Here is a 9,262-nt window from a genome sequence, read left to right as displayed (position 1 = left end):
AGCAGAAACCTCAGAAACGTCCACAGCACTCGTGTTTACCTCGGTGGTAGGGATACATTGATGATTTAAAAGGAGAGAGGGAGGAAGTGACGACAAAGTGTGCGTGTAACGAACGGTGTAGGTTGTCGTCTGCTGTTCCTCGTCTGTAGCAGACGACAGGAAATAGCGGGGGTTTTATGGCAGACGATATTGGATCTTCGATTGGTTTGGCAAGGAGAGAGGGTGAGGGGTTGTTGACTCGAGCTGACGGCGGTCTATAGTGCTTGTTACAGGAACTAATAAAGTTGGGAAAGAAGGCTTGGAGTACGGGTTGTTGAGTCACCGTGATTTGGTTGGGTCTGCTTGTTGTGTGCGTGGGTTTGGATTACGGGCATGCGGTTGTCATTGGCTGCGGAAAAGGGCACCTGTATGCGTCAAGTTTAGTTGGTTGACACAATCTGTTTCATTTTTTAACACACAAAGCAGACATCCAACGTAACGTTCAGTTGTGAGAAAGCTTTGAAGTTGTGCGTCCTTATTCTCCTGTCAGTCGTGTTATTGAATGACTGTGCCAACAAATCTGTTCACAAAATGAACACAGCCGAAGCCGCTATTGCAACTAAGCGAAGCAATTAAGTTGCGATCACTTCTGACATCGATAGCTATTGAACGAACGAACCGGTGTGATACAAACATAAAAGAAACAGCACTATAGTATCCGTATGTGCTGCCAGCAAGTTGCTCTTATAGTTCTTCAGAGGACAAAAATACTGTGTCACACGTCTCCTTGTTTCTACGCCATTCGGATGACAGAAGATATGTCTACAACACAACACACACACGAAATATATATAAAAAAAAGGATGAGGAGAGGAAGTTTCTTCCCGTTTCCGGAAGAATGATTCCCAGTTCCTTCCACAGAGCGACAATCCCTGATTTGTGCTCATTGTCACCACGAGCACGTCTTCCTTCCAACTCCTTCCATGCAGCACAGGAAGAAGAAGAAGAAGAAGAAGAGAGGAGGAAGGGATAAGTCATCCATGCAACCGCAAAGCACGTACTCCCACACACGCGTTACTCTGTGCATGTTGAAAGACACTGAGTCTTTGCTCTGACGAATCCATAAGGAACTTATGCTACGTGTTTCTCGTATCGGTGGGAAGTCATGCGTGAACTATGTCGCCATCCCTTTTCTGCTACGTCAGTGTAGCGTTTCAATGTCGGATCGGATCAATATAGGCCTGCGCCGCTCTCGTACTTGGATACCGAAAGAAGTATCTGCACGTGTTTGACGTGCGTTGTGTTTGGGCATAGAGGAAAATACTATCTACACTCACATGATGTCACAACACTGCTCTTCAGTTAACGGCGCGAAGTATAGTTTTAATTGATAGGATTGAGAGGGTCCAAGTCTGCAAGATTCGTGTTTGATCGTATGCGGGGTCCGATGCGTTATTGTAACTAAAGGCCCGTTTGGGATGGGTCAACTTATCAATTTGTATAGACAACGAGTGAGAATAAAATTTCTCGGAAATATCTCAAGCGGGGGGGGGGGGGATATGTTTATTAGACGAAAAGGGGAAAAAAACGGGGAAAGGTCAGCCAAACGGGACGTCGGCTTGCTATTCCAGAAATAAGAAATAATAATAAACAAATAAAAAGAAAAGAGCATAATTAAAGAAAGAAAGAAAGAAATAGGAAGGAATAAGAAATAAATAAATAAAGAAAGAAAATTAAGAAATAAAGAAAAAGAAAAAGAAGTAAGGAAAAGAAATAAATAAATAAATCTCAAGCGGTTAAACTGGTATAGTAAAAGGAACGTACTTGAAATCCCCAACGTTCGTCTCACATAGGTTTGATCACTACCAGAGCATAAGACCATATATGTGTACGACACACCTTTTCGCACCGAAATATATAAACGGATGGACGGGTGTCAACTTTGTTTTAAACCAGAAATTCCTTTTCATCTGTTTCTTTACTGTTAGACTGTCACGCCTGTTATGTGTGTACTTTGTGTTTGTGTGCACCCCCGCTCATTGGTAATGAGGTGTATGATCATGAATGTTAGAACGAATACTATGTAGTGCAGTGGTTCTCAGCTGATGTTATTCGAGGGAACCCGTCATCGTGTCCGCACAACCACAAGGAACATAGATGTCATACAGTTTGCACATTTTTCTTCGGTATAATTGATTATTTAATTGTTTAATTATAATTTATTTCATCGTTTATTGTTTCGTCGAAAGATGTCACTCGAAGTTTTCTGGATTCATTCAACTGTTTCAAAACACTTCCCCGTAGATAACACATTGTGGGTTGCCACTGGTGTTTTATAAGTCCTAAGTCCATGTAGACAGGCGAGTGTGTTGTCGTTTTTTTTTTTTTTTTTTTGTCCTCTAGTCTCGGGTTTTTAATTGTTATGGATAGAGTTTCTAAGTTTCTCCGAAGTAGCTGAGACTTTCCAAGTGCTTGTATCGTTTTTGATACACAACAGCAAGTGGTGCGGAGAAATTGTCAGGGTGAGTTGCGGGTTGATCCAACCGATGAAGACGATCGACAGCTGCTGCATGGCTCTGGCCGTCAGCTGGATGTCGATGCGTCCGAGAGCGAGCCTACTCTCGCGGGTGCTGAACAGCATCCTGTTCGCAGAACCTCAGGACAAGGCTCGCGACACTCGTGTTGAGGAACACTGCCATAGTGGGATGTTAGGAGATGCTACAAGGAGCTTCGTAGCGTGTAACTCACCAAGAAAACCGCCTTTTACTGCAGCAGTCTGTAAGGGGGGGGGGATATGTTTAATACAGTGAAAAAGAAAAAAAAAGGAAGAAAAGAAAATGTCAGCCGGGCTAATGCCAGCTTGCTATTCCACAAAAGAAAGAAACTGAAAGGCTGTAGATTAAACGAGACGACACTCGCTTACTGGAAAGGCACGCAAGGCGTGTCTCTTTTTGATATGGGGTTGAGGATTGGGCTAGTTGGTAATGAGACATCTGAACTAAGAGCGCAAGATACACGGACAAAGAACGGAGAAACAGACAGGACGGGCGCTAACTTCCAACTAAGTTTATTGAAGAAAATGAGTAAGAAAGCATGAACCCTTCACAGCACACGTGTCACATTCTGGGCGCACCGGTTCTGAGCACACCGGTTCTGAGGAAGATCAGTTCCTTTTCGGTTAGAGATACAGAAGGTGTGCTAACGCATACATCTTGATGGTTATTTATCTTTTCTGCTTCTATTATTTCCCTTGTTAGTTTAGTCTTGTTTCTTGCGATGATATGGCAATCTCGATAGATGGGTTCACATCCATGAGTGTTACAATGATAAGCCAACCACCCCTCTTTTTTCTTGTTGTTCACATGGTTCCGGTGTTCGCGCAAGCGATCATTGATACATCGCCCTGTTTGGCCTATATAACATTTTCCACAAGTGAGTGGTAACTTATACACCACTCCTTCATCACAGGGAACAAAGGGATTTCTGTGCTTGGTACTGCATGTGTGCGTAGCCTGGGGACAACTCAACTTACTGAGCTTACTTAGCTTTTCTGGGGCCGAGAAGACAACCCTTGCTCCTGCCCTTTCACCAATCTTTTTTAGGCGGTGCGAGATGTTATGCAGGTAGGGAATGACAACTACTCTCCCTCTGTCGGGGTCGGGTGCCGTCAGTTGATTAGGGCCATGAGCTCGAATTTGCCTGAGCAAGGCTTCAGCTACAGATACCACAACATGCGTTGGGTAACCTGCTCTATGCAACCTCTCGGTTTGTCGTTGAAGACACTCTGCCATTTGATGCGGGCAAGACTTCTGCAACACATTACGTAGGCAGTACTTGACAATCCCTCTTTTAACTAACTTTGAATGCGCAGACTCGTAAGGAAGGAGTGGTTTGTTTGCTCGCGGGCAGTACGCCCAACACATATGGTCTTGATTGAAGGTGAGAGTAATGTCCAAAAACTTGATAGAACTGTTAACTGGCAACTCATGTGTAAGCTCTAATGGGCTTAAGAAAGTTTGAACCTTGGATATTATGTTCAGTGCTTGAGACTCAGGGTTGGTAACATTCCCTCTGATGACTAACAGATAGTCATCTACAAAACGGAACGTTTTTATGACACCCTCACTATGTAGAATGGACTTATGACATGGACTCCATGGTAGAATGGACGTTTTTATGACACCCTCACTATGTAGAATACTTGACATGGACTTATCTACATCTGCCAACAAGAGATCACTGAGCACTGGGGCTATGCAAGATCCGATACAAACTCCTTTCTTCTGTAGAAACGGTTTCCCATCCCAGTGAATGTATGTAGATTTAAGATACATAATTAGAAGCTGTACAAAGCCTGAAGCAGATAAGCCAGCTGTGTTCTGAAAAGCGACAATCCCAAAGCGGTCAATGTTAGCTTCAACACAAGAAATCAACATGTCATGGGGCAGGGAGTAATACAAATCTTTGATGTCTACAGAAAAGGCATAAAGCTTACCCTCAGACTGAGAGCGAGCAAAATCAAGAACTTCTTCCGAGTTTTTAACAAGAAAAGGATCCTCGATATCAAAAAGTTTTAGCTTCTCCTGCAGAAACAAGCCAAGAGCTTTCTGCCTTAGGGGTACTTGGGGTACTTGGCAGAAAGCTCTTGGCTTGTTTCTGCAGGAGAAGCTAAAACTTTTTGATATCGAGGATCCTTTTCGGATCGGATCTTGCATAGCCCCAGTGCTCAGTGATCTCTTGTTGGCAGATGTAGATAAGTCCAAGTTAAGTTTTCCCACTAGGGGTGGTGGTAGAAGTGATGGAGTGGTGGTCAGGTGCAGCCGCAAGTCCGTCGCGGAGTCGCAAGAAGACAGGCCAGGCCCAGGCGTGGAGACTGTACACGATATTTATTTCATGACGCTCACAATCCAAAGACCCTCTCAACCAGTATGGCGGTTCCCTATATACATCTTCATCTTACCCACTCTCCCACGGGACACCCAGTCACGTGCAAGGCAAATTCCACGAACTGTCAATTCGTGACACACTCCAGGACGCTTCACAGTACAATACAACTGTATACATATACGTGTGGATGGGCCGGCACACGTGTTGCACGTTTGCCCACGTATGCCACGAGAGTCGTAAATAACGAAAGACGACACGGCTCTCAGGGAACACTGTCCCGTACTCACCACTGTCGTTATTACGAGTCAACCAGTGCCTCGTCTCATTTTCGTGTGAAACCAACGAGGGCTGCGTCTGCGGAGGATTCCCGGAATCCGGAACCCATCGTCGATAACAGACACAGGGGTGGCCGAGGGGACCAGCCACGCAAGCCAGTGGCATATTACCCTGTCGGTTTCTTTGACCGCTGCAGCTGCAGCCTACCCGGCAGGGTGTCAGAAACTAACAGTCCATGTCAAGTATTCTACATAGTGAGGGTGTCATAAAAACGTTCCGTTTTGTAGATGACTATCTGTTAGTCATCAGAGGGAATGTTACCAACCCTGAGTCTCAAGCACTGAACATAATATCCAAGGTTCAAACTTTATTAAGCCCATTAGAGCTTACACATGAGTTGCCAGTTAACAGTTCTATCAAGTTTTTGGACATTACTCTCACCTTCAATCAAGACCATATGTGTTGGGCGTACTGCCCGCGAGCAAACAAACCACTCCTTCCTTACGAGTCTGCGCATTCAAAGTTAGTTAAAAGAGGAATTGTCAAGTACTGCCTACGTAATGTGTTGCAGAAGTCTTGCCCGCATCAAATGGCAGAGTGTCTTCAACGACAAACCGAGAGGTTGCATAGAGCAGGTTACCCAACGCATGTTGTGGTATCTGTAGCTGAAGCCTTGCTCAGGCAAATTCGAGCTCATGGCCCTAATCAACTGACGGCACCCGACCCCGACAGAGGGAGAGTAGTTGTCATTCCCTACCTGCATAACATCTCGCACCGCCTAAAAAAGATTGGTGAAAGGGCAGGAGCAAGGGTTGTCTTCTCGGCCCCAGAAAAGCTAAGTAAGCTCAGTAAGTTGAGTTGTCCCCAGGCTACGCACACATGCAGTACCAAGCACAGAAATCCCTTTGTTCCCTGTGATGAAGGAGTGGTGTATAAGTTACCACTCACTTGTGGAAAATGTTATATAGGCCAAACAGGGCGATGTATCAATGATCGCTTGCGCGAACACCGGAACCATGTGAACAACAAGAAAAAAGAGGGGTGGTTGGCTTATCATTGTAACACTCATGGATGTGAACCCATCTATCGAGATTGCCATATCATCGCAAGAAACAAGACTAAACTAACAAGGGAAATAATAGAAGCAGAAAAGATAAATAACCATCAAGATGTATGCGTTAGCACACCTTCTGTATCTCTAACCGAAAAGGAACTGATCTTCCTCAGAACCGGTGTGCTCAGAACCGGTGCGCCCAGAATGTGACACGTGTGCTGTGAAGGGTTCATGCTTTCTTACTCATTTTCTTCAATAAACTTAGTTGGAAGTTAGCGCCCGTCCTGTCTGTTTCTCCGTTCTTTGTCCGTGTATCTTGCGCTCTTAGTTCAGATGTCTTTTTGATATTATTTTACTTGAATTCAGTGTTAGTGACGTGAAGCAACTGTGGATAAGAACGGCGTACAGACAGATGGAGAGAGGACAGCAGAAAGGAGTGGGAGGACAGGGGGTTAGTATGCGTCCTGGGCCGACTTCAGAGAAATTGTGCCGACATTCGTCGGGAAAGTCTGCCGGAAAATCCAGTGAAAACACTAAAGACAGCAGAGCCGGTTCGAGAATTCGAACCCGCGTCACCTCCCAGTCTCGGTGTGGAAAGCGGCCACCCTAACCACTATGCCACGGGAGCTGGTACAGATGTTAATGTACTTAACCGTCGCGACAGAACAAGTCTGAGGGCATTGATAATATTGTGGGATTCAACGAAACTCCAATGGACACCTGTGCACATAAAGAAAGTTTGTAAAAAAAAAGTGCAAAAACGCGCAACATAAAGCGTAAAACAGATAAACTGAACTGACTCTCAAATGCAGGCGGCAAAGTATTTGCTCTTCTTCGCCTTCTCCTTTTTTTCTTTTTTAATTTTTCTTTGACGCTTATTTTACTTGATCTTTGAATTCTCTCCCTCCAATCGAGTGTTGATTCAAGGAATCTCACGAGTGTTTCGTTTGCCTTGAATTACGCAAACACAACGTATAAAATCGAACTTTTTCTGCACGTCTGTGGCCCGTCGGGTGTTAATACGGTAAAACGTAAAACGTAAACGTACAATGCCGCTATCTGTTTGTTGGTGTTGGTAGTCGCATAATTGTTGTGACTCAGCGCTTTTACATTTCCGAATCATCAAAAGTGCTCCAAAGAGTACTAACGTTAGCAGGTCTTGGAGAACGTTTGAAATATATACATTTCCTTCAGTTTGAAAAAGAAAAAACACACCAAACGAAGGCTTGTGTCTTTGTTTTGTATCTGGGTGCCTCAAACTGATGATGATGATTATTGGAGTTTTAATGGCGCATCGACAACGCAGGTCATAATGCGCCAACACTGTGATTAAAAATAGGACTAGTTAAAAATAGGTGTGATGTTTAAAATGGAAAGAAATAGCATATAAAAAGCAAGCCTAAAACTACAGAAGATTCACAATTCCAATGTTCTTGAAAAGTTTAAAATTCTACTAAAAGGGATGGTAGGCTCACTCCCAAACCGTACCGTAAAATTTCCTTTAAAAATTGCCTCAAACTCCAGGAAATCTTACGGTACACCAGCTCGCTTGCACTATCTTAATTTGTGTTTCAGAGTATGTATACATTTAGTGGTATGATATTGTTTATTATTTGTAATTATCAGATACTTTGTATCACTAGCTTAAATAATATTACAGATTGTATTATTACCTGCATTACAAGATCAGACAACGAGATATTTCAAGAAAATTGTGTTAGAACTAAACATATTTGTAGCCACCTGTCCACGGCTTCTCTCAAGAGGGAAGGTTCCCAAAGGGGGAAAACCAGAACGCTTCGTCCCTTGAGAACATGTTGACCCTTCTCGCCTCTTTTGACGAGTGACTGACAATTTCTCCGTTGTGTCCTATATGACAACCTCCGCAATAATTTCACGCTGTATAGACGTCCTTAAGTCGCTGAAAAATCTGACTCTTTTCCCCCTGGTGTCTGTCAAGTGGCATCTTCCCGCAACAACAATAGCAGACGACATGCGAATATCGTCTGCTTTCGGTCGGTCGTGTCTGCGTCTGCAGTGTGAGATTCAGTACGCGTGGGGGATAACTGGAGTACGACGAATGCTTGCTGACGAAAATTTGTTTCAGTCGATTTCCCGGTGATATATTTGATTGGCACATCCGGTGTGTTCGTGGGGTAGTAGGAGGACACGGATTTATCACGCACTTTGGTGTCGCAATGGAATATCGGGTGATGGCAATAGGTGCCCGTTGCAGAAGGAAGGACAAGGTTTCCGTGTTTTGTGCTGCTGTGGGAATGTGTTGGCGTGTTTTGCAGTGTACAGTGGAATCTCTTTAAACCGGGAAACTGAATGAACCACCAAAAATCTGTTCCATTTGTCAGGAGATCCATTTACTGAGCAAATGTGTTGTATATAGGATACTAAATGCTGTCTTGGACGGCATTCAGGAGTGCACAAGCTGTAAGCACCCCTGGTAACCCTTGTCCACATTGCTGTTCCAAACAAGGTTCACAAAAAGGGGGAAATATTGTCAAAAACATAAAATTGCTGATTTCTTTAGCAAACTTTATCATAACAGTTAACTCCTGAGCTGCAAAAAAAAAAAAATGCCTATCTACGCTTCCAGAGTACAGTGACTGCCGATCTCTGTTTTGTTTGTCCGGAGGTGCCAAAATTTTGATTCCGATTAACGGGAACATTTTTGCATCGCATAAACGAAACAAATTTCGCACAATTCTCGCTCCTTGACGTAAGACGTGAAGGTTTGTTCAAGGGTTTCTACGTCGCCAACAAGAAAACATTGACAAGATGCTTCACACAGGTTATTAGTTCGTCGCATGCGTATACAAGAGCAGATCGCATAATTAGCGATTGAAATGGAACGTGGCCAGGCACTATTCACTGGAGAATAACGCGTTTTTTCGTTTCAACGTACCATCTCCATCCTCAACCTCAACCAAACACTCAAAAATAGCCCACTTTTCACTGTTCTTACGTACCAAGCCGAACCCGGTCGTGCACCTGTGCCCCTTGAGTTCTGGTTTTCGGGTCATTGTTATCAACACTGTGGTAAGACCTCACGCA

The sequence above is a fragment of the Ornithodoros turicata genome, unplaced genomic scaffold (genome assembly GCF_037126465.1).
Source record: "Ornithodoros turicata isolate Travis unplaced genomic scaffold, ASM3712646v1 ctg00000843.1, whole genome shotgun sequence".
Taxonomy (NCBI): Eukaryota; Metazoa; Arthropoda; class Arachnida; order Ixodida; family Argasidae; genus Ornithodoros; species Ornithodoros turicata.
Note: the sequence above shows the minus strand (reverse complement) of the source record.